The sequence below is a fragment of the Anser brachyrhynchus genome, assembly GCF_964034855.1.
Source record: "Anser brachyrhynchus genome assembly, chromosome: 3".
NCBI classification, from domain to species: domain Eukaryota; kingdom Metazoa; phylum Chordata; class Aves; order Anseriformes; family Anatidae; genus Anser; species Anser brachyrhynchus.
In genome coordinates this window covers 118,428,220-118,452,608 of record NC_137696.1, presented here as the reverse complement: position 1 = coordinate 118,452,608, position 24,389 = coordinate 118,428,220, and the positions used below count along the sequence as shown (strand labels likewise).

Genomic DNA, 24,389 nt, shown 5'->3' with positions numbered 1-24,389 from the left:
AGATTTCTTAGACTATTAGTCAACTTCATTAAGTGACTTCAAAAATAAAGGTCAGCCTTTTAATTTAAATTTTTCCTGGGTAAGCATTTGTTTCTAAATTTACCTTTTACATAATAACATTGGAGAAATATGATCGGCAAGAGAGGTTGGGAGACAGCACAGCGGAAGTAGGTACACAGTCATTAGAGAGATGGAAGAAAAGAAGAAAGAACGAGTTTGAAACATTAAAATAAGCAGCTAAATAGCCTTACGAGTTTTCAGACTGGCTGAACGGAAGCACAGATAAAATAGGTTATTAGAGAGCTTAAAAAGCAGTTAAGTGCATGCAAAGCATAAGTATTTTATGAGATTTACAGCAAAAAAAAATGAAGAAGGAGAGATTTGCTGTAATCAGATCTAGCATGAAGAACTGTAACTGATACAGAAGAAGATGTCTAAGTACCTAACCTCGAATGATTTCAGATATATGCTGCAGGGGAACTGTTACTGGATGCAGTTTTATCAGTGCATACCGACACAACAAACCCTTCCTGAGGCACAGGGGTAAGGACATTAATTTATGTATACAGCACCAAAATCTCATCGAAATGTATAAATCCTGGGCATCATTTAATTGCAAGCACACACATGCACATACTTTATGCACAAGTAAATGTGGCTTTAAAAAAATCATTCAAATAAAATAGTCGCCCTATCAACCAGTAATAAACTAGTAGACCTCGCAGCTTTGGGAGCTAGTCTTTACTTCAGAAGTGTGACAAACAAAATGTTTAATTTCAGCTCAACATTATTTATAACCTACGAAGACTCAGATAGATACGGAATCATTGTTAGAAGCCTACAAGGATCTGACTAATCCATTTTTACAATTTTTACTTAACTTCTTTTTTTTCCATTTGGGTAACTTCATTGAAAGACTTCTTTGTTAGACTAAGGCAGTAGGAATCCAATCAAGAGATTCTGTAAAGCTGAACTACAAGCAGCTGTGTAGAAAGATAAGACCCAGAAATATTTGAGGGGCAAGGAAACAACTTTATTATCAAGCAAGGTCTACTTTTGTAAACCCCTGATTTAGTCTTGTAAACAGTTGTAAAGCTCTTGTAAAATCCAAGACAAGGCAGAGAGACTTGAGCTGCTTTGCTACAATCAGATCTTAAAAAAAAAATAAAGAAGAAAAAAAAAAATCCTAACACTGTAAGTGATAAAGGAGCACAAGATTTAAGAAATTATATCGGACTTAATTTTCCAAATATATGCTGGAAGAAACCATGCCTTGGGACACACTAAAAAAAGTCAGAGTTGCAACACAAGTGTCTTCCCAGGACAGAGTCCACTATGCAAAACACATAAATTAGATCTTTCCTTCCCTGTTTCAAAATATGGTAGAAAAGTGTGTACACATATTATGTGTGAGTATGTAAGATGGATATAGCAATCTTATCTTTAGATATATAAAACGATAAACTAGACTATCTAACTGAAAAAAATAAATAGCAGGCACATTGAGAGTGAAACCCTACCTTACTAGGTTGGTTTCTTTCTCCCCAAGTTAGCAGGATATGGTCGTCCTAAATAAGGAGTTATTAAAAAGTCTGCATGTGTATGTTTTATTCCTAAGTTTCTGGGAAATTTCAAGTGGAAATTTATTTTAAATACGGTAATTTCCTATATTCCATCCTTTGCTTTCAAGTGCCAGTTCCTTTCCAACCTGAGTGGAAGTGATAACACACCCTGCAATTTATGGATTACGAGCATCGGCAGGGTGAGAAAAATTCACAGTGCTCCAGAAGCATCCTCCTGCTCACGCTACTGAAGCAGAAGATGAAGAACAATGCCACTTAAAACCCTGCAATGTGTCAAATTTGGACACACACAAAGGTACACGGTTTACATCAGGCTCAAGGGCTACCTTTTGGGTAAGCCCTGTATCTGTCAAATGCCTTGCACTATTTTGAAAGGCCTTGATCCCCATCTTCAGACAAAGCTACTGTCAATTATAAATTGATATAAAATATAAAAATTGATATAAAATGATTTGGGATAGGTATCTTGAGGATATTCTTAACTCCACTCCTCTCTCTCTAGGTTTTTATCTGAAAGACCTCTCATTTGATCTGTTTCTCCCCCATGGCACGTTGCAAACATCCCCCAAAAGCTCAGGGCAGAGCTCTGAGCTCCATTCCCCAAAATCAATTTTAGCTGCCATTTGCTGCAGATTCTTGGGCGCTGCAATGTCCTCCTGCAGCAACGCGACTGGAATTCTGCACAGCAATTTTCTAAATGAAAATCCACCAGAACTTTACACAAAGGCATAATAAACTTTCTTAGATGTCTCTACAGGGTCCTGAGTAGCCGGCGCTGCCTGGAACCCAGCCTGGCTAAAAAATGGGGAGAGAGAAAATCCATCCTGTTCCTCCGTAACACTTCTGCTTGCAAAACACTGCCCAAAACATTGACTTCCCTAATTAAATTATCTCATTAGCATGAAAAGCAAACAAAAGGAAGCCAAATGCCAGAAGCTGCTATGTTAACGGCCAGTTCGGTTCGTGGGGAGGTTGTGCAGGAAGGTTCACGGGGCCGAGCCGGCGGCCGGGACCCCAAATCCCTGCACAGGGGCTGGCTGGGCATTGGCCAGCAACCACGGTCCAAAATTGCCAGCGGGGAAAAACAGAGGAGGAAAGGCAGGGACGCGACTAGGTTGCTTCTGGGGAAACCGGCTATCTTCTCAAAATGCACGGAGTGGATGCCAGCACCTGACATACCTAATCTCGCCCAAGACTTCATAGTTAATAAAGCAGAAATGGAGAATAAGCTACTGTTGGCGTTGCCAAATGTCACAAATTAGATCTTGCAAAATTTAATTAACAGGATCTCGGCTCTTTTGGGGCTGGTTTCTTAGGGGTGCGGACTACATCTTCAGATTACATTTGGACCAGGCAGGAGAAATTCCCTTTGATTTACTGCCATTCTCAATTTTCCAGCCCTTGGAGAAGACTGATCAAGCAGTGACTACTAGACTATTAGAGGAGAAAGGTCTCTGCCAAGGAAAGGGTTAAATACAACACATTTTGCTGCAAAATCTCTCTGGATCACCTGTATTCCTTCAAAAATTAATTAACTGTACTTTGAATTTCCCTTTTATAGGGTATTTCTGGGTTGTACCATCCCCATTTTACATGTTCACATGTAAAAGCTTCAGGTGGTACCAGGGGAAGCAGCACATTTTCTCTTTTGGGACTGAGGCCCTCTGACCACACAGCGTTTTCCAACACATTGTGCTAAGAGGAGGCATTTATCACTCCCCGAAATGAAGTCCACATGTACACTGCAGCATGCAACAGCATCTGGTATATAAAAAGGGCTTATTAGATGCAAAATGCCTCCAAAACAAACAAGAAATATTCAATCTACTGAACGCAGACAAACACAGACCATATCATCATGTATCTAAGCATCCTAGAGGTTTTTACATGGTTCACTTCATGCTGTTGACTGAAGTAGGAAAATGCAGTTATCCCCAGCCTGCAATAAGGAACTGCATTTCCAGAGGCTGTGCATGACGTCTACACCATGGGGAATAACTCCCTTTTTTTCCAGTTTCAGGTGCCCTGAATATGGGTCGGTTGCTGACCTCCACGCTCATATCCTCAAAAGCTTCCTCAATTTTCATTTATGGAGCCACATCTACTCTTGTCACACTTTTAGAGGAGACTTTTGCTTGGTTTGTGGCACAGGTACCATCACTACCCGTACGTCAGTACATGCAGCCCTTTTCCCGGCTAAAAATATTGGACTTTTTCTTCCAGCTCACCTGGCAGACACTTGGGGATTTCAAATCTCCATGTTCCCGTCCTGGTGGATGTCACCGAAGGCCAAAAGCCCATGTTATCTGTCCATGTGCAGTCACAGCTCATCACCTCTGTATGGCCTAACCATGTTTCGTAAAGCGACTGATCTTATTCTCAGTTGGTTCACCAGAAGAAGTATCGCTTACATCTGCTTGTTATTTTTGCTTTGTTTTGAAAGGCGGATGCTTCAAGAATCAGAGGGATTGTGCCACCATCCTAATGAACTAATAGCACACCCAGTATCAAAGCCACCTGCTTCTCAGCTTGCTCCTGTGCCTCTTAAAAGCAATTCCTGTTATCACTTCTTCCACCACCCCTTCTTGCTTCTCACTTAAAATTTGCCACTAACGGCTCATGTTTTATCTTTCCAACTGTCGGATGAAAACTGTTTGCTGAACGCAGTAAATCAGCAACCTACCTTTTCTAGGCCAGAGGTCTGAAGCTTTTAATTAGCTGCTTTAGAACTAGCATGATAACATAAGAATCAGCTCATTTCTCAAAAGCATGAACCACTTGCAAAACCCCTCTCAAGATACGTTAGGTGATGTAGAACCTTTAAAAATCACAGAGATAAATCATGCCACGTTTGGTAAGCACCTACTGAAATGTGGATTTAAGAATACTGAGAACCTAGTTTAGAATATAACCGTAAAGCTCCCAGATTTGCAAGCACTGGCCAAAATGTTTGCATTTTATCCTGAATAGCAATCATTCATTTCCGTTCAGCCAAAGCTGTCAGAAACTCTATATGCAGTCTTGTAGCGAGATTCTTACATACATGCCAAATGCCTGTATAGCAAACATCTGGCCTCACTTCTGTTCCATGGGTTTGCCAAAGAGTAAGTCCGTCAGATTTTTTGTTGTTGTGCCTTTTATTTTATTCTTTTTCTCCGCTGTGCCTCAGGTCGTTTTTCTTAAAATGAAATCATTAGAACAGGCAGAAAGAGCAGAGGAAGGAGGAGTAAGGAGAAGAGATGTAGCATCTGAGTAATCTTCCAGTGGGACTAATTTTACTAAGCATTTGTGCTACTGCTACCAGTCAATCAGTACAAGTATTATTGAAAAACTTAAAATAAAATAAAATTAAAAAAAAATAACTGCATTTAGCAAAGAATATTGGCATAGAAAGAAGGAAAAACACATATGCTCTTCTATAAACTAGAGGCTCCGTTTACTCAAATGTCCTCAATATCAATATAAAACGTATTAACATAAAAAAAATAACTTGCTGCTCCCTTATTTTGCATTCCTTTTACATCCGTACTTCTCCGAGGCAACAGATCAGAATGGCGCAGTGCCTTCCCCTCCGGCCAAGTGCAATAAACAGGCAGGTGTAATATAAGGCTGCGGCACCTCAGCTCTCCTCCCAAACAATTGATCTTCCAGGCCTACGGTGTAATTCAGTCCTGGTAGCTCCCTGCATATGCCTCATTCCTGATCGGTCAATTATTTCAAATCAGGCAGAATTAAAGTGTTATTTCTGTGAGGGGGGGGGAAGAAGATATTCACCAGTGACTGAAGTGAAACTAATAAACTAATTTCCTTTCGCTGCCTTGGGCAAAACAGAAAAATCCAAGTCTCGGAAAGAAAGACTGCAGCTGCTTCATCAGTCTGTTGCCCAAACCCGCTTGCAATTTACTATCTTCAAATTCAATTTTTGTTCACGGAACAATTTTGGAAACGAAGCACAACACAGAGAAAACAGCAAAAAAGGAAACAGCGAGAGCCCGTGACTCTGCAAGACCCGAGCTGAGCGGCGCGAGCCTCCTGAGAGGAGGGGAGCAGCACGCTCCTCTTCTTTGAAACCGAGCGTATTCCTCCTGCCAGTAGCGAATTTATCCAGTAGATGTCAACACCAGCAAAAAATATGTGTAAAGCCAACCTTAACAGCAACAGCAGTCACTTCAATTTACGGGAGTGCATCAGAGGAGAGCTTAATATTTAGGAGCATCGCGTGCTTATTCTCTGCTGTCCCGTCCCTGCATCTTGCAGTACGGATCTGGCCTGGCCCATCTGTCAATAAACATACATGGAGCAAAATAATTGCATTTCTAGCTTTTAGACTAATATTGCCTGGTTTGCTGGAAAATGGAAAAATTGCTAATGAGCATGTGATTACTTTCAGATTAGATCTGAGGAAATTTTTCAGCGGAGGAGTAGGGAGAGGGTGGGCAAAATACTACTTGGTGCAAAGCGACTCTGACAAGCAAAATCTTCATAGTTACTAAATATAATCTGAAGAGGTCTGTTCCTTTCTGACCTTTCGCTGCATGGTTAAGCAATGCAATAATTTCATGGATTTTGCTCTTTCCTCAAGAAGCTTCTCAGCCTACAACGGTGACCCGAGATTCCCACGCTGACCCCAGGTCAACAGATACTTGTTGTTCCTGTAAGGTTTCTTCTATATTGTAATACACCAAGGATAGGCTGTTGTAAGCCTGTTAGTGCTATTATTACTCAAAAGACTGAATTTGCTGACAAGTTTTAACCATGCGAAAAAAAAAAACAAGGCCATTGCTGTTGACACTTTTAAATCTACTATTAAGATCTGACTGTTTGAACAGCTTGCGTGCAGAATCTGAAGTACAGATTTCTGTTTCCTTTTTGTTTATTTTTAGATAAACCTTGTGTTTCTACTCTGCAATGTTTGCATTTGGCTGCTGAGCATGCAGTAATCGCATACATTATACGCACTGCTTAGAGACACTTTGCATCGCAGCCCATCAGGTTTTTTTGGATAGATTAAAAGGGAAAGGAAATAACAGATCATTTTCCTGATTGATTAATCCTTCCTCACATTGCCATTTTGCCATAAACATTAGGAGGAAAACCAAAAGTATGTTGTGACATCTAATAGCGAGACATTGAAGCAAATTATTTTATTACCGCTACAAAACTTACTAAGGAGCTTGTTTTCACAGGGATCTAAAACATGGCAAGGAAACCCAAATGAATATATTACAGAGACTTATCACTCTGAGCAGAATTATTCCTCGCATGTAAACCTTACAGCTCTTAAGAGAAGCATATATCCTACGTAAGAGCAATAACGTGGCTGCAGCTTATCTCATCAGCTTGGCCAGAAATTCTGGATCTCTGAGGAAGCAAAAACAGGGGGCAAAAGCTGAGACTGTGAATTACCGTAATTTAACCAATTCTTAGGCATTGACAGGAGCGGGCTGGGGGAGATCAGACAAAGGCACTGCACTCTCAGTAAATAATTGTAATAGGTGATGGCATGCGAGGGAATAAAGCTCTAAGTACAGGAAAAAGGCATCAAATGCGAAACCTAACATCACGCGACGAGAAGCAGCAGCAGCAGCAGCACACCAGGGTTGGGGAGCCCACATCCCCTGCAGCTGCTCCACAGCTCTGGATGCAGGCACGGACCTCCAAAGGCAGTGCCCTAAACGGTGTGGAGATAACACGTGGGTGTTGTTAGGCTGCCCACAATTTTGCAGCCTGGTACGAGCAATCCTTTTAATTACCGTCAACGTCTTCTCTGAATCCAGTTCTCTAAAGATACAGCGAGAACTTCTGATTTGCTCTGACACCTCGATTGCCGTGTGGATGACTCACTGCACCATTCCTGTTAGTCTTACGAATTTATGGATTTCTATGTCCAAAAAACACAAGAGACCACGATGATCATTGTGCCCTGACAACACGAATGGCGCAGCCCCACAGCCACTTTCCCCAACTTCAGCTGTCTGCTTTGCACATGAGGGCAACTGGTGAGAGGTCTCCCCGTCTTCACCTCCCTGTCTTTAGCTCAACCCATGAGCTTTTTCCCCATATTTTTTCTCCCTGTCCTCTTGAGGAAATGGGAGCAATGGAGAGGCCGGGTTTGGGTCCAGCATCCAGCCAAGGCTGATCCATCACAGCGAGCAAAGATCTGCAGCTACTTTCTCCTTCCAGGATCTCCCAAGGCATTCTCCGTGCTAGTAGGGAAGAGGGACAAAAAGGACTGAATATTTCTGTATCTGCGATATTTTAGTGTATTTATAAAAGACACCATGGAGAAAACCTCTTAAATTATTACAAAAGCTGGGGTTTTGCTTTATTGCTCACTTTAAAGATGTGTTCTTTATTGCCGCTCTATTATGAAATTTTGTTCAATGCATCATATCATTACATTTTTGTCTATCCAATTTTAAATAATTTCTAAGCTGACATAAGTGTATGAGCTGCTTGGAATAGTCTTCCTAAATGGAGTGCTCTACCAATTGCTTTCCAGAATAAAGTACATATCCATTGAATTTCCTTGATCTTCTAGGTAAGTAATAACATCCACTTAGGAAGGATTAGACATACACTTAGGAATAATGTCTGTCTATAACTAGATACATTATTTTCCAGCATTCACATATAATGGCCCCATTACATGTTTGATTACTGTGGTCAGGCTAAACAGAATGATTTGTTTAGAAGTTTTTTTAATGATTTTTTTTGAGAAAAGTTCAACTTTGCCTATTTACTGAATCCTCTGATTTTCTGAAGGTTATTTTTGACGGTCCCAAAGACTGCCTCTTTCTAACTTTTGGAGAGAGATTCTCAAGTGCATTTCACTCAAATATACAATTTTGTCAGATGTCCTTTCTTCTCCTGCTTTGGTCTTCATTCCCGAAGTTACAGTTTCTAGCAGAATTTTCCTACACAAGGTTATCCAGTTCCTCCTATTTCAATACAGTGATAAGCATTTACATCGCACTCTGTCTTCAAAGCACTTTACAAACATTAAATATTTAATGCTCGTGGCTTCCCTCTTATTCTCAACCCCATTTTACAGGTAGGGAAACAGACTCACAGGTTAAGTGATTTTGTTTCAAGTCACATCACAAGTTACTGATGGATGTGAGACCAGAATACATGAGCTCAGATTTTCAGTTCCTCACTCAAAAGTAGACAAGCCTTGTTCTTTTGCTTCATAATAATAATGAAAAACTTTGCTCTTGTTCAGGGGGAATTTCTCTTTTGCTTTGGAGGTTCTGAAGCCAAGGAGAAACCTGAGTTCTGGAAACAGCTCAAAAGAAAAACCAAAACCACCCGAAAAACACCCCAAAATGACCAGGGAGACACTTATCTGCTTTGTAAAACGGATCGTCACTTTAGTGTTCTAGGGGGAAAAACCACAAACGTACATCCTTAGAAATGGGACAGTATATTTTGTCACCATTTACATACAGAGACACATATGTACATATCTATACATACATATATATATATATATATGTATATTCTCAACCACTAAGTAAACCCAGAACACAGAGACCTTCCAGCCAGAGAAGAATTTGCAATTTAAAAACTGAAGTACTTTTCAAAATGGCATCACTAAAGAGCTTTAGCATTTGATAAGAAGATTACAGTATATTCAATTGCACAGAGCAAAAGCCTTTTAAAATAAAGTACAGGAATAGTGAAGCCAGGCATTTGCAAGAAGATAACAAGAAGCTAATCGGCCAGTGGAAAAGGTGCGCCCTGCTGCATAGAGCATTCAGGAGCCAGTCAGATTTTGAAACTCAAATAATGAATGTTTTTTTTTTCAGCTTTAACATTTTTCATAATCCAAGCGGGAGGTCTAAACACAGGCTGTATGCAACATTAACTGTATTTCCCTGTAACAGGCTTCTGTGGGAACAAATGCTCAGTGTCAGGCTGGTACTATACGTCCATTTAATTGAGCTGAGAAAACTCTCCTGCTCCCGAAGAAAGCTCATCTCTTCTCTCCATGGATGTGGCTATAGAGCTGGCAGATAATATCTGGCTCTCACTCGTTATTTATACAACCACCTAATTATCTCCCAGAGACTCCCCGTTTTGTAGAATTTTCTTGTTGGAAACGTCACCCGTCGGCTGAATGCAAAGCCAAACCCAGCCCCAGATGCCGTGACAGCGGGTGCTGTACCCAGAGCATCCCTGGCTATGACACGTGGGACACGGCACAGGGGCCCGTAGTACCACCCACACGGGGACAGGCTCCTCGGGTCTGTTTAAGATTTCTCCTGGGATATGCACACATTCAAGATCGACAGAATGAAAATGCACTTAAAGAGAAACGTGATATGGTTAGGGGACAAAGATACATAAAAAATGTATCTGCGTATAGCGGTTTCCTCCTCTGGGCCACTGGGTTCTGTCTTAGCACTTACCCTGCTCCAACACCACCACACCCAAACAATGCTGATACCTATTTAATGGTGACAAAATCTTCTGAGGTCAAGAACTGCTGTTATCCCTCCTCTCCTGCTGATGAATTGAGGATGGAGAGAATATGAACCAAAGCTAAAGAAGCCCTCAGGTAGGGAGAGCAGAGCCTGAATTGAAACACGTACAAAACCCCTCTGCAGGAAACCACATTTTGCTAATATTTAGGTGCCCCATGTCCTGCTGTTATATAAGCCAAAGGGAGTATTATTCGGGCATTTATCGCTGCAGGAACATTGGAAATTCCCAAACAAGTCAGCCACTGCCCAAATCCCACGGTGTCATGTCACGAGCCCCTCCAACACACAAACATGCACCGCGCTGAGCACCAAAGGGAGGTGAAACAGTGTGATCCGTCCTGCTGAGGGATTTGGATTGCAGCCTTGGCTCCCTTTATAATTCAAGCATGGGGCATTAAAAAAAAAAGCTTCTGGAGTCAGAGGTTTCCATGCCAGGAGCTGGGTGCCGATGTGCCTGGCATGGCTGCATGCATCACAACACTGGAGCTAGAGCTCTCTTTCAGGTGGTATCATATTTTCTTTTTTATTTTTTATTTTTATTTTTAATTCTAGCTTTAGTCTGAAGGCAAGGACTGGGTACAACCCTTCGCTCTCTTGAGATCTCTTATATGACTTTGGGCAAACCATTCGGGCTGAGCTCAACAGAGCGCTGGAGCTCACTGGGGAGAGAGAAGAAAAGCACCCAAGGACACACGGCAGCTTAGCACCACACCTCCACCGCTCTGCTAGCACAGCTTTGGGGCAGCACCCCAAAACCAAACCCCAGATCTCAGCCACAGCCCACGAGGGAGGGCATTGGTGTTTCTGCTGCCACCACTCCTCGGGACTCAAGCCACCACGATGCCGCAGATTTCCCATTATCTTCCTTGGACACCCACACGCTCAGCGACTGCATGAATTACGTGCTTCTGCTTTACTGGTCAGGTGGAGGCTTTTTGTTGCCATCCTCATTTTTAAGATTATAGGATTTACACAGACGCTGGTAAAATATTTTGTAGCGCTGCCATAAAACAGCAGAGTGGAGGCAACACACGCGTATTATGAAAGCCGTGTCACTATAATATGTAGCTTTTCTGTTATAAATTACATTGACCAGCTAAAGTACAGGTTACAGCAAGGACTATGCAAGTCATGTTGTGTCAGTAACGTGCATATGGGAGGAAAAAGAAACAGCAATTTCCTTGTGGTTTTTGTACACTTAGCAAAATGGCCAAGCTAAATTCCTTGGAAGGGGGGGGGGGTGAAACCCTATTCATACAGTCATTGTTGGACGAGAAACACAACTATGCAGTTGTGTCACAACTCTGGGAATATCAAATAACACCGAATTAAAGGCCTTTTCAAGAATGTGCAAAACACAGCTTGCTATCGAGGTCTGGTTTTTAATCTTGAAGCGCTGGTTCTCTGAAGTAGCCAAGAAAACCTGACCATCTGACTTGTTTGTGCCCTTGCTTCATGTGAAGGCAAGAAATCATCCAAGACTCTCCTCTGTCCCCAAACAAGACTGACCCAAAGTTTGCAAAACTGTTTTGTTTACTTGGCTACTCTTACCTTCTTGGCCTTTCTCTTCCCATCTGAAATTCCCTACGTGAAAGCACCGTGTGAACAAGAGCGACCCGATGTACCAATACCTTGGCAAGTTGATGCCCTTAAAAAGAAACAAAGGTCTCGGACGCTATTTGCAGATGTAGAGAGGAGAAAATAGAGGTGAAGAAGCAGGTGGGAATTCAGCGGTGATGAAATGGAAGTGACAAACTTAAACTTATTATCTGATAAGCTTCTAAGCGGGGTTTTGACCAAAAAAAAAAACAGGGGAAAAAAGGTAAATAAGGTATTTAACAGAAACCATCAAACCAACCCCCAACCCTTTTGTCTCCCAACTCTACCATCTACTGCTAACCCCTCACAGGAGATTTTAGTTCAGGACGATTGATTTGATTAGCTTAGACAGGAAAATTTCAGCGGCCAGCGGGGGAACCTGCCCATCGACCATCCATTTCTATCTGCCGTGCAACCCGTGGTGTTAAATCCCATAGCGTGGCTCATCCCAGAAGCATCCCCACCATACCCCGCAGCCTGGGTGCAAAGGCTGGGCCCAAACCGGTGATTATGATCTTGTAATTAAAAGAAATTATTGGCTCTCGATCGTTTTAAGGAGATGTAGTAATTACTTCTTTCCTGCACTGCCTCTGCACACCCGCTGCTGGCAAAGCGACAACATATAAGCGCTGAACGTTGTGCTGAGTAGCTTGAGAGCTACAAGACAGATTTGCATTTCGCTTTCTTCCAAAATGTGTTTTCCCAGGGAAAAAAAAAATCCCCTTTCCCCAAAACAAATACAACCCCCTCCTGCCCCTGCAGTCATCTTCAAATTCCCAGAAGAATTGGAGTGGCACCGTCCTCGGAGGAGGTGAAGGAGCGAACGCGTCCTCGGGAGGTTTTTATTCCGGACACACAGGGCTCTCCCCGAGAAAGCTTTTTGCCAACTCATGGAGAGTTTGAAAAACGAAGGCAAAAGCCTCCCATTTGACTGAATTCAATGGGAAGGCAGCACGGCGCACGGAGCACCAGGGCAATTTGCTTTTGGCAGCCTCTTTTGCTAAGTAGGTGGGCTGCATTCAGAGCCAATTAGAGGTTGACGCTTCCTTCCTTAGGTACAATGCGCAGCAACACAGCTCGGGCTATTCTTCCCTCGCCGCGTCTGTGTTTACTGTGGCTGTTCATTTTTACTGTTGGCAAGGGGGATGTTTAATAAAGCAGGCCATTCCCTAGTTACAAACGCGGTATATCATCGTTGGTGTATGTACACATATGGTATGAAATAGAACGCTGTTAGAAAGTCAAAGCAACTCCTGCCAGAAAATTTTGATGGCGGTGTTGTAAAAAAAAAAAGAAAAAAAAAAAAGCGATGGGGCGCAATGCGGTTCTCTATTTTCTGATACCTGGGGGGGGAAAGAGGAGAGAAAACATGGTGGGTTTAGATCCGAAGTTAAAAGGGGATTGTAAGAGTGAAGAAAAGAGACCAATATCCAGATTTCAACCCTCCCACACTCCCAATTTGAGATCTAAGCTTTGCTTTGGCTTGTGCCGCTCTGCAAACAGAGCCAGGAAGGTTCTTGATCCAGATTTTTATTTCATGCAGTGCTAAGCTACAGGAATGTTCACACCTAGGGTCTGCTTTAGTCCCGTCTCTAATTAAGGTAGTTTATTTTTTCAAACATGCTACCTGAGACCTGCTGATGTTGCTTCGGGTCATGCAGCCATGCTTCAAACTGCTTTCTAATATACCAAATAGTGCCACAGCGATATGTTCAGCTTATTACTGCTACAGAAGCAGTAGGGTCATGGTATTCTCTGCAAAATACTTCTGTAATGGAGTGGATTAATTTAATGAATGCCATTTACTGCAGCAGAAGTGACAATGATTTGATGTTTTGTTACAATTAAGACTCATTAGCCAGTGACTTTTTTCTTAGTTGTCTGACACCATAATAGATATAACACATATCAGACACAAAAGTTTTGAACTTCTTCCTAGTCATTTTTAATAAACATGAAGGAAGCGAGAATGAAAGACTCGGCACTCGGCTGCTTGAGGGTGGCCTTTTTGTGGGATGTCACATTCACCTCCTCGCACGGAGAACGCAAAACTCGGCGCAGCTTCTCGGAAACAACCGGGTGGTACCCAGCATTTAAGCTTTCAGCCAAACAACTCAAATATATACTCGATACAATATGCTCAGGTCTCAATGCTTCAGTTTTAGCAAGGTCCCAGCGCTCCACCGAGATGGGAGCCCTGCCAAAAGCGCACGGCTCCCTGGCATCCGAGCGCGTGCTGGTGGGGACCAGCGCACCCTGCCACGAGACTGAAGGAAAACTCAAAGCCTGTTTTAGCAACAATCCCTGCTTTCTCAGCCCATGTTTGAACGCTGAGGAATGAACCCCACACTGTTCTACTAATGCAAAGTCTTTTGTTCCCTAGAAACACAACAACTCGCTCGCTTTTCACAGACCTTGAATAGCGGTATGCTGAACATTCAAAAACTGGGACAAAATCCCCTACTAAATAAAAAATGCATTGTCGAGTAAAAACAATATTGGTCAAACCAATATCACTAGACTCCGGGTTAAGTTTTTACATCACGAGAAGTCAAAAGTCAAAACAATATTTCTGCGAACGCAGCATTCCCCAGCACTGGTGAGGACACAAGATCACGCTTAGCTGTACAACCTGCAAACACGTCTTACTCAGCAAAGGAGTGAAGCTACCAAACTAATTTAATCGACCAAGTCAATAGCATTTAAAATCTGAATTGCACAAGGGGTGTATATATATATATATATATATAAAAAAAAAAAACACTCCAAAAACATACCCTGAATGCCCAGAAAGACCCACAAATTTAAAAGAAAACATAGGTATTAACCGAAGAAAAAAATTCTTAAACATGCAAATAATAAATGTTTCCTTTCATATTTGGCAATGATAACTCATAGTTTAAATCTAAACGCATGACCTTGTAGTGCTACCTCCTGTATAGGAAATCCTTAAATAATGTAAAGCTATGAGTGAAAATAATTCACCATCAATAAAATCCATCACAATGAACATCCCAGAAACTAGTGCAAAAGAAACACTTAAAGTTACTTGTCTGGCTTTGAAACTTCGAATAAGACTCCTCCCCCAAAAAAATATGAAAAGAAGGAAATCAAGAAAAAATCAATACCATTTCTTACTAGTCTTGTGCAAATTCAGCATCGCTCAGTCCCATTCTGCCTGGGACGGACAAAGGTACATTTGCCAAGAAGAAAGACATAAAACCACACTGTGTTGTCAAGATTTCCAGCTGCTGCTGCTGGCAACATCTCTGGATGGCAATCTTAAGATGTCAGAAGACAGCAAAAAGTAGGAAAGGGGTAAGACGTGACTCAGCGGGCGGCACTGGAAGCCCTGAACCCAGCGTTTGACAGCAAAAACCATTCTGGGGAGAGGTCCTTGGAGCTTTTGGCACTCTAAGGCTTCTCCAGCTCTTCCTAGCACACCTTTCGTAGGAAAGAGTCTCCCCAGAACTACTTGTAGCTCCTGGTATGTAGACACCAATGACCACAACGTGAAGATGAGCCATACACACAAATTCCCTACCCACTCCCACCTGTGTGCAATCTCTGTCAACTCCCCCATGCAGATGCAAACCTGAGCAGTAATGTGCTAATAAATGAAATACAAAATCTGTTTTTTCCTTCTATTGTGCGGTGAGGATAAAAATCAAACTCCTGCTCCCTTATCCCATGCCAGAAGAGTTATAACCCTATGAAAATCACTTGAGTTAAAGATAAGCTGGGAGCTTCAACTTTATATTCATTTTTATCAAATCCTTGAAACTGCTTCATGGGGTTTATTTTAATAGGTATTTCTACTAACAATAATAACCCCCCTTATCTGTACTAAAGAAGAGAAAAAAAAAAAGCAGATTGCATCATAAATCTTAGTCATACTAGGTAATAATCTTCGAATTCATCCTTTTAGCATGGACAGCACCTGTTAAGTCAAAGCACTTTTTTTCTGCCGGTGTAGGAGTACAGTCTCATCCCTGCTCTTGTTACAAAAATGGAAGATTTTCCACAAACTGTACTGGCATTGCAGGACCATAAGTTATGAGCATGGCACCCGCTATCTATAATTAAGGAAAGGGGAATAAAATTTACTAAGTGCTTACTGAGTTTAACGCCAGCCCCAGCCCCTCACTGCAGGGCTTCGTCCCTGGGTGTTCCTAATAAAAGAGTTTCAAGTGTCTGCTGCAATGTAATTTTGTTTATTAAAAGCAGAAGAATTATGGCAATGATTATGTCAAACCTGAGCTACACAAAGGACAACATATTTGCAATCTTTTTACATAAGGCACACTGATAAACATCATTTATTTCACAATTGCCTCTGATATATGATACACCAAACAATGTACCTTTATATATGTTTAAAGCAATTTTATTCCAAGAGATGCACAGCTGATTTCAGTGGAGGGTATGTGTTCCAAGATACATTAAGTTCTAACTAAATTTATTTTTTAAAAGAAGAAGAAGTATAACTTATTACAACAATGCAAACTATTATTGTCATAACAATGTAAAGTACCCATGGATTTAATACTACAAATGCTCTATTTGTCACAATCTCATTTGGCAATAGTGTCACTTCACAGTATTTTATTACACAAACATTTCTCCAAGAGCGATGCCATCTCATAGAAGAGGTGCAAAAACCAGGGCACTTTCACTCCGAAGCATCTGAATTGTAGCTCTTTATCAAATTCTTTGAAAATAAATACAGTCACCCCACTAGGATTTCATTCTTCTTCCAAATATAGGAAGGTTGCAAAACTTTGAGTTCTAGACCACGGAATATGACACAAAAATAGAGTAAATTATAGCCTTGGCTGGATAGAGAAACGGAGGCATGAAATGAAATACCCAAAGTCGTGAACTACATCATGAGCAGAATGAGAGGAAATATTCGAGGTGCTGATGTTCTGGTCTGTGTTCCAGCCCCTGGGCCACACTACTTCTCCAGCTCTTTGATGACTTAGAGGGTACCAGATTTAGGTACATTAACTATTTGTAATTAATTTGAATAGCATCGAACTCATCTGTAATAGGGTGACATTGTATATGCATGTTAAAAGGTGGTATGCAACCTTATTATCAAAACTTTGGATATTGTGATGGCCCTTTGTGGACAGACTTTCCCTTGTGCCACTTGATGAGATACTTGGTGGGGTTACAGAGCAGACTGCACATCACCCATCCCCTTGGGAATGACCACAGATGATCAACTTCTTCCACACCCCAACTACAAGTCACCCCGATGGAAAAAGAGCCTACACACTGAAAGAACAGGCTGGGAGCAATTCTTTGGAGTAAGCAGGTGGGCCCTAACTTTCCATCTCCTATCCAACTTTCAGGTCTAACAGGGAAGTCCAGTGTTGCCCAGTTGTAACTCAAGCAGTATTGTACATCTAAGACTTCCAATTTTCAACAGATTCAAAAGCATTTTCTACAGTCAAGGAGAAAAATTCAGTATAGATGCATTGATAGCAAAGTGAACGTGAATACCTGATCAATGTTCTGATCAAAAATAGTTTGAAAGCATAAGCTCCTGGCCACCTTCTAAATGTAGCTTTTTGAAATCGTGGGTTTTTAATAGATTGGGCATGGGTAAGGAGGATCTTTTGAATTGTTCTTACCACCTTCCAGTCTTATGGAAGATATGCCCCGTGTCTCACAGCAGGGACTGTGCCACACTCTCCTGCAAGCCCTTCATGAGGTCTCAGTTCCCTGTCCCCACTGTCCCGTGCCCCGTGTCCGAGTCCCCATTTCTTGCCCTCCTCGCCCCCCCCCCGCCCTCCTGCACTGTCCTTCCCCACCTTCTCCTCCTGCAAATCTCCCTGCCATCACCAAGCCTGGCAACATCCATCTGCCGCTCGGTTCTCTCCTTTCAAGGCCCAATATACAAATCTGCTTCCCTTTGTCCCTTTGGATCACCGTGACTCCATTTTACGGTCTCGATTCTTCTTTTTCTGGTCCCTTGCTTGCGGCCTGTTGTTTATTATTATTTGCCTATCCAGAAGTTAATCTCTCTGAAGGCCTTGCCGCTGCCTTCCTGCGTTCAGCACGAAGCCAGGTGCTCTGGCAGTGCTTGATAAACCATTTGTCATTCAGGCAGCGGGTAATGCGGCTGCACATGTGCCCATTTTAAACAGCATATACTGAAGTACTGTGAATAAAAGTGTTAAAATAGCACTGAAGGACTTATAAATAAATGTGTGGGCTTCTTTTTTTTTTTTCCCCCCCCTCCATGAGAAACACAGAAGACAACAGTTGCCTTGCTGGGCCAGACCTGAAGAGGTATTTAAGGCTTGCAGATCCTTGTAATCCCACCAGCTGGACAACAATAATTAAAAGGGCATATCTGAAAGTCAGGGTCTTCACTTCTCTGTCTTGGCTCTTTATGTTATAAATCTAATGTTTCTCTTTGTTGTCCAAACACTACTGGAGGTGGATTTAACGAAATGTTTTGGAGAGGACGAGCATCACGGCCTAAGCAGAACTAGGCTCGCTTCTCCCTGTAAGTCCTGGCAGCAGAGAGGGTGACAGGGTGCAGCTATCTGAATGTGAAATGGAAATTCCTCTTTGGTACAAATAATTCAGCTGTTCTCTATATTCTTCAGATTTCACGCTGTATGTCATGTCACCGTCCGAGGAACGTTTTTTTACTTTCACGCTACCTTATCTGCTGTCTGAGACGGTCAATATTTGTATGTTAATATCTCGCAACGCAAGACAGACTTCACTGAGAAGAACAAGAGCTCCTTGCTTTAATTCCCACTGTGCAGGAGAACGATGGCTCCGTTTGGAGATTTCTGAGGCACCAATAAAGACAACTTTCCAAACCTCTCGTGGGAGAACTTCCCAGCCCAGAAGAGCTGCAGCTGAGCCCTGCTCCCACCTCAGCTGTCCCCAGGAGCCACTGCAGCTAAGAGATTCTTAAAGTACTTTAAAAAACAAAAGCCTTGAACCCAAACCAGAGGCTACTAATGTAAGCGAGAAGTTTTAAACCAGAGTCGTAACTGGAATCACCTGGTCATCTTTTAACAGCGGTGCTGGGAAGGCTATGGGTAAATACTGTCATAAAGTAGGATATAGCTGGGCAAAACAAATAACTTCATTTTCAGAGATTTCAGGAGGTTCATGGTGAGCAGAGGCTGCCCGATATCTCTAGGGGGAAAAAAAATCAAACCACCTGCGAGCAAGTGTTATGAAGTTCTCCTGGATGTTATCAACCACCTGCAGAAACCTTCCTGCAGCAGAGGCTGTGGGTCTGGAAATAAGGGAGACCAAGAAAATCACAGAGTAAGCCAACATGTTTTATTGGCTGCTTATCGTAGTCTCACTAAACAAGATTTGGGATTTGACTAAAACAAGATATGCAGTAATTTCTTTTCTTTTCTTTTTTTTTTTTTTAAATAATAATATTCTTGCTTCTGCTGTTTCCTTTTTGTTGTTGTTGTTGCTGTTGTTGTGACAGTCTAAGAAAAATGACAAGGAGGTCCAAGAATGTTTCTATACACTTCTAACAATTTACCTGAGGGAGTAAAACTGCAAATGTTTGAGACAGCTTTTTTCAGTTAATATGTAAGAACGAGTATAGAAACAAATGTACTTGAAAATAAACAAGTCCCCACCCTTATAACTTCAACAAAGCCTTATTTGTATGTTCAGGTTTCAAAACATTTTTTTTTTTTGTTTGGAAAGTGGATTTTTGCTACCTTAATGTAGGCTATGTTTATTCTGAAATTAAGGCCATCCATATACAGACGTATGCAACAATAATGAAACTCATTTTTTGAAGTCCAGTTTAATTACTTTGGTGACAATACTTGCATATCAGCTTTTAGCTTTATAACTAATTAAAAATGAAAAATTTAGCTTTTAAAAAGCTCTTTCTGTAAGGTAATTTGCATTTACAACAGTCATCCAGTCAGGGTTTCTAGTTTGGGTTAGCTTTGGTTCCTGCCATTGAAGGTCTTTAAAAATATCTGCTTTAAATACAGATATAGCCTTCCCCCAGTCATCTTCACATTCCCTTTCAAGAGATCATTACATTATTCAGTTTTACTCTGCATCTATGACATTCCCATAATATTACCAAACATCAGGGGCACCCAAAGATTTGGATGGCCACTTTGGTGTGACATTTTTGTGAGACTGGAAGCCAAAAAATAAAGTAAATAAATAAGCAAAATATATTGTAGATCCCATTTTATCCTCCTTAAAGATCTCACTGGATAACTGGAGTATAAAAACAATTTGATTATTTTTTTTTCAAAATCAGAAGAAAAATTCTAGTAATTCTCAAAGTGAACCTGGTAGTTTTCAGAATAAAACATTTTTCATAGTAAAAATTATATGAATTTGTGAAGGAAAAGAGTTAGATTTGGTCTCTTAGATTTGGATGCAGGTTCGGTTTGAGCAAGTTGACTTCTCTCCCCTCATCATACCAGTGTATCTCATGGTCCCTTCCCTAGATACATTAAAAATAAGTCCTCATGCTACCACTACACTCTGTCAATTATATGTATTTTGTCCAAATACTACAAAAGTGATGCTCCTATTTCTGATCTAGTGAAAGTGATTTTTAGTTTCTTCTCTTCGAAGTTATTTTATACTGATTTCCCAGTTAGTACTTGTGAAACCTAGGGTACGTGAAAAAGGCTAGGGAACAGGTCTAATGTATGCACATCAATTTTTAAATAGCTTTTTTATGTTCACCGAGATGAAAATGCATGCAGCTTGGCTCATTTAGGAAAGTCACAACACCCCACAAAGTCTCTTTCCCCATTGCAGACACAGCTGTGCCACTCAGGCTGTCTCCCTGGAAATCTCAAACCTTATCAAGGTCAAGTGCTGCGAGGAGGGAGCCTGGTGATCTGTTCAAAAGTCTGCTACGGGGATTATTTTCCTGGATTGTTTGCCCTCTCCATTCTCCATTGCATCAGCATATACATCTTTGCTTTCCATGCCCTCTGGGACTGTCAACCCCTCTGTGCTCCCGGCACGCTGACTCCCAGCTTTGATCAGCAATGTCAGCCCTCACCATCTCAGCACAACACTCTAACACCACTCATCTGCAGCCGACGCTCCCTGTAAATATTCGCAGAACAGCTTGTACGAGGGGAGAACAAAGCAAAGCTCTCCCTCCTTTCAAAATATTTGGTGCCACGCGCAGAAGATGCGACTGTTTGACAGGGTTGTGCACCAACTCGTGCATACCCCTCTGAGTAATTGTTTTGCTGTGTCTTATCTCACGTGCCACCCTTTGCCATGGTCTAGCTCATCCTTCCCGTGTTACCCTTTGCATGCAGGATACTTGGAGTGTGCACACACCACCTAACAGGAGATCTCAGTCCATGACTCTGGCTTAGCAGATTTGCTGTAGGATTAAGTGAAGAAAAAAAAAATACACTAAATTACTCAATCATCTACTACTAATAAAAGAATGTTGAACAAGACCAAGCAATGCCTTTCTCTGACCCTTTTGCACAACAGCATTACCTCTTCCTCCAGACTTGGCATCCATTCTGGCAGTCTGAGTTTTGGTTAGTCCAATTCCATCAGCAGCTGATTGAATACAGTGTTCTTTGTTCCCTGCCTGAATTTAACTTCACGCTGCTCTACGCCATTAAATAGTTGTCTTACAGCACCTCAGGAGTCCCTGTGTGTTCGTTGTGGATAGACTGACTCCTCTACAGACTTTCCAACATGTACTTGTCAAAAAAAGAAAACAAATGGGGGCCAGAGTGCTCTGGAACTGATGGAGCGCAGTGCCTCCCTGTGGAGCTCTCCTTTGGGGTACAAGGGAGGGTAAGACATTTGGGATGTGCCAGAATGAGAGCCAAAGGGGTAAGCTTAGCTTTGGGTAAGCAGACGAAATGCTGGTGTGATATGGTGTATGGCTAGGTAAGAAGTCAACTTCGGTGCCAGCACCTCGCTTCAGTACTGAAACGTGGAGGTGTCTACGTGCTGCTGTTTTCAACAAAAACCGTATAACAATATTTGTGTGTACTCATCTCTGAACTGGCAGCCAATGGCAGCGAGTCCACCTACACGATACTTTTATCCAAACAACAAGTCTTGACTTTGCTGAATTGTCATCTTCTAAGGAAGAACAGATGCCAACTAAGCTATACCACAGCACAGAGCAGCCATTAGGCCAGCATCATCCTACCTCCAGCATGGCAAGTTAAAGCAAAAGAGAATAAGGATGAAACCTATACAACATTCAGAAGTACAATGACTATCTGTCATGTGTTAAACTCAGTTCTGTCACATTTGGTTTTTCTGTTGCACTAAAACAAGCTCTCAGCAATATGCTCCAAAGAAGAACCCAACTTCCATCACTTCTGAGGCTACCTACAGCTTATTTGGTGTCCCACTTCAAGGAGAATAACTGTAAATAAGGAATAATTTATTGCACTGATAAGCGATGGAACTACCTCAGTGTTGTACGCTTCTTGTCTAAACAAAGATGGTATAGTCGCTGCCTTTGAAATAAAGTAAAAATTAAAAAAATAATGGAGCAGAAAATCATACGAAGTGAATGGAAGGCTGTCTATTTCAGTAATATACTGTGGCACCCAATACAAACTCAGATTTACTCAATATGTATGATATTAATTTATCTTTAAAATACTCTGGGATATATAAAATACACATAGAAATCACTAAAAGTAAGCATGATTCTTGGATAACTAATGATTAGTTGTTTTATTTCTGCATATGACTCTGGAAAGTAAACGAGTGAGCTCCAATTCTATTAATAAGTTGTTTCTCTTTCTGTCTTTTATGCAGTAGAACAGCTTTATTGTCATTAACATTTTTAGCACTTAATGTAACCGATATGCCATAGTACGGAAAAGGTTTCCAAACCGAAACAATTGTAAATATTTTCTAAAGGAAAATGGATGAACTCTCCCGTAATCAGAGAAGGTATTTCTTCACTGTGTGGAAAAACTGTTTAAATCCAAACAAAATATCTTCCATTGGGTCATTTTTCCATTTTATTAAAAATTTGGTTTTGAGGCATGTGGCAAGAGGAACTTTCAGTGATTACACCTGCATTTGGAGGCCAAAATACCAAACAACACTGCCTCAACACTCCAGCATAGGCATTTGTTTGCCTCCTCTGCTAAATGAAAGAAACCTCCTATGTATTACATACTAAGGCATAGCCACGGAACGTGGAAAGTGAAGTTTCTCCAACAACAGCTTGTACTATTTCTGAGGAAGAAGAGAATCACTGCAAGTCCTGATGCATACAGCAGATGCTGGGAAGGAATTACTCCAAGGATCACAGCATCTATTTGCAGGACCTTTTTGCAGGATCTCCATACATCTGGACGAAGAGAAGCTTGAACTGCTGCCACACCACCGAGAGACCTATGACACATGGCAGTGGCTACTAAACTCCAACTGCTTTATTTGCTTAAGCCTTACAGTCATAGAACCACACACAAAACAGAATCACTGAGGCTGGAAGGCATCTCTGGAGATAGCTGAGTCTAGCCCTGCTGCTCAGAGCAGGGTCACCTATAGCAGGCTGCTCAGGGCTGTGTCCAGTCAGGTTCTGGGTATCTCCAAAGAAGGACACTCCGCAGCTCTGGGTTACCTGTTCCAGTGTTTGACCATCATCACAGTAAGGAACTTTAATGTATAAACGGAATTTCTCACAGAACAGTTTGTGCCCATTGCCTCTTGTTCTGTCACACCACAGAGAGGAGTTTGACTCCGTCCTCCTTACCACCCCATAAGGTAGTCACACATTGGTAAGATCCCCCTGAGCTCCTCTACAGGCTAATCATTCCCAGCTCCATCAGCGTTTCCTCACACGAGAGAGGCTCTGGTCCTTTAACCATTTCTCTGGCCTTTTACTGGACTCACTCCAGCAAGACCACGTCTCTCTTGTACTGAGGAGCCCAGAACGGGACCAGCACTCCAGATGGGTCTCACCAGGGCTGAGTAGAAGGGAAGGATCACTTCCCTCAATCACCCAGCAGTGCTCTTCCTAATACAGCCCAGAAGCTTCTCGGCCTCCTTTGCTGCAAGGGCACATTGCTGGCTCAAGGTCGGCCTGTTGTCCAGCAGGACCCCCGGGATCCCTTCTTCTCTGGAGAGTGGCTTTCCAGATGGATGGCCGCAGCCTGTATGGGTCTGTGGGGTTACTCCTCCCCAAGTGCAGGATGGATCAATGGCATTTCCCTTTGCTGAACTTCATGTGGTTCCTGTCAATGAACTTCTGAATGGCAGCCCACCCAGTGGTCTAACAACCACTCCTCCCAGTTTTGTATCATCTGCAAACTTACTGAGAGTATGCCCTCACCAATTGTCCAGGCCGCTAATGAAGAGATTAAATAGGATCGGACCCACTATCGACCCCTGGGGTACATCCATGGCCTAGTTTTCAGTTCACCTCACTGTCCACTTATCTAGCCTGTACTTCATCAGCCTGTCTTTGAGGTTGTTATGGTAGACAGTGCCAAAATGTGTGCTAAAGTCGAGATAAACATCTGCTGCCCTCCCTTCTTCTACCTGGCCGGTCATTTCGTCAGAGAATGTCCTCATGTTGATCAGGCATGATTTCCCTTTCATAAATCCATGCCGACTACTCCCAATCACCTTCTTGTCCTTCATATGTCTGGAAATGGTTTCCAGGATTAGTTGCTCCATCATTGCTCAGCAATTGAGGTGAGGCTGAACCACCTCA

At 42.0% G+C, this 24,389-nt stretch overlaps 1 protein-coding gene across 6 annotated transcripts in view; it reads right to left on the bottom strand.

Moving 5' to 3' along the window:
• Positions 1 to 24,389, bottom strand: part of KLHL29 (kelch like family member 29) — a 399,077-nt gene that overhangs the window by 260,372 nt on the left and 114,316 nt on the right. The window lies entirely within an intron of this gene.